The 2,337-nt window shown below is 30.2% G+C and overlaps 1 long non-coding RNA gene across 1 annotated transcript in view; it reads right to left on the bottom strand.

Moving 5' to 3' along the window:
- Positions 1–2,337, bottom strand: part of LOC110270476 — a 22,230-nt gene that overhangs the window by 5,463 nt on the left and 14,430 nt on the right. The window lies entirely within an intron of this gene.

Genomic DNA, 2,337 nt, shown 5'->3' on the forward strand with positions numbered 1-2,337 from the left:
TAACATTTCTCTATTTCAAAATCAAAATATAGAGCTTTAACCGATTAAAAAATATCCCAATTTCTTTTTTTCTAAATTTAAATTCATGATTAAAGTTAATGTCTCTGAAACTCTTTGTAAACCAAAGTCGCAAAGTCGCAAATATTCCTCCTTCCGGCAAAATTTAAAAAATGGAGAAGAACAATAACTTCGCATAAACCATGACCGTGAATGACGATGAACCAACCTTTTGAAAATTATGTGGTCACTTTATAACTTTGACGGCGAGAACCGTGAATAAGCAAGATCAAAAGTGGGCCATTTACTACTGCATTTAAATTGCTAATGAAATTGCATGTGCAGTAGCTGTTATGCCTATACATCTATATATACTGCTTCGTGTAATTGTAAATTGTGAGAGAGTAATGTTAGCATAATAACTCAAAGTTATTTTATTAAATTTAATATTTATAATTTTATAAATATATGTAAATAATTATATATTTATTATATTTAAAATTATTTATTTATTTTAGTAACAATTAAAAAGTATATAATAAAAAAAACATGAACTACTTTTAACTGATTTTTATTATGTCTTAAATATTTTTAGAATTAATACTCAAAATGATTTTTAAAATTTGACCACCAACTCAATTTGACCATCTAATTTTCAATTGACCCAATTTATACCCTGAAATTTTAAAGTGTGCCTCAAATTGACCATTTCGTTCAACTCCGTCACTGGAGTGATGATGTGGCACCCAAACCTCACCACATGTCTCTCCTTCTTCCTCTTACCATCGTCATCACCACCTCCCTTCTACCAACACTCTCTCTCCTCCAACAAACAACAACATTCACAACCCACCAACACCCACACATTTCCACCGCCATAGCTTTGAAGAGCATAACACCTATACTCATTATTCCTTCATGACTGCAAGCAGACAGCAAACCAATGAATGTGACATCGTTAGAGGCAACACCATGAACTAACCACCATTTGTGAAAAGAGGTGCAATGCTTGCTTACCGTAACCATTCATTGCCATGCCGCAAATAACGGCACCCCAAGAAATAACATTCTTATGTTGAAAATCTTGAATCCCGTTTTCATATAACCACACTTAACATACATGTTGAACAATGCATTCTCAATGTTACCATCAATCACAAGATCACACCATCCATTGCCCCAAATTCAAAACACCCTCACCCATTGCACCCATCTTTGTGTTCCTATTAAGAGGAATCTAAAGTGTAGTGTTGTGTTTTTTTTTTCTTTTTCTATTTCTCTTTAATTTGTTAATATTAGTGATTGTTAATGTTGTTTGCCGGGGAGAAAAGACGTTAGTAGAGGAAAGATGGTGATAGTAATGGTGAGAAAGAGAAGGATCAAATAATAGAAAGGTCCTTCATAAATGGCGGTAGAAATGTGTGGGTGTTGGTGAATTGTGAATGTTGTTGTTTGTTGGGGGAGGGAGGGTGTTGGTAGAGGGGAAGTGGTGATGGCGATGATAAGAGAAAGAAGGAGAGACATGTGGTAAGGTTTGGGTGCCATGTCATCATTCCGGTGACGGAATTAGACGGGAGAGCCAATCTAAGCCACGCCTTAAAATTTTAGGGTATAAATTGGATCAATTAAAAATTAGAGAATCAGATTGAGTCAGTGGTCAAATTCTGAAGATCATTTTGAGTATTAACTCATATTTTTATAAGTAAAATATGTAACGGGGACACGCATACATATAAAATATGAAGTATTTTTTTAGATAAATCATAATGGTATTTTGATATTTTATTGATACTAAAATATAAATTAATTTTTTAATTACTTTTTTATGTCTTTTTTTAATTATATAAAGTATTTAAAATATTTTTTTATTTTAATAATTAATAATATATATGATTTCTAAACTCATCTTAACAATAAATGTTAAGAATAAAGTTGGACACGCTTACAACTAATAGTATTTAGGTGTATTCAAGCGTGTTCAGAAAAAAAATTTTATTTTTTTACTAAGACACGGTTAGACAGTGTTACATCTAAAATGTGTTCGACATGTGGACATAAAAAATCAAAGAAATATCCGTGCTTCGTACTATTTTTACATATAAAATCCTATACCCAATTTATATGGTGAGAATAAAATGTTAAAAAATATAGAAATATAAAATATGGAGTCTATATTGATTGTCATTATAGTAGCTACAGTGAGTTTATAATTTTGATAATACTTAAAAAGTGTTACTAAAATTAAAATATTATTTTTTAAATATTTAAATACATTTTTTAATTAAAAAAAGATATTGTAATTAAAATATGATGATTTTTTTTAATTTTTCACAATAATCA

This window comes from Arachis ipaensis, chromosome B01 (genome assembly GCF_000816755.2).
Source record: "Arachis ipaensis cultivar K30076 chromosome B01, Araip1.1, whole genome shotgun sequence".
In the NCBI taxonomy this organism is placed as follows: Eukaryota; Viridiplantae; Streptophyta; class Magnoliopsida; order Fabales; family Fabaceae; genus Arachis; species Arachis ipaensis.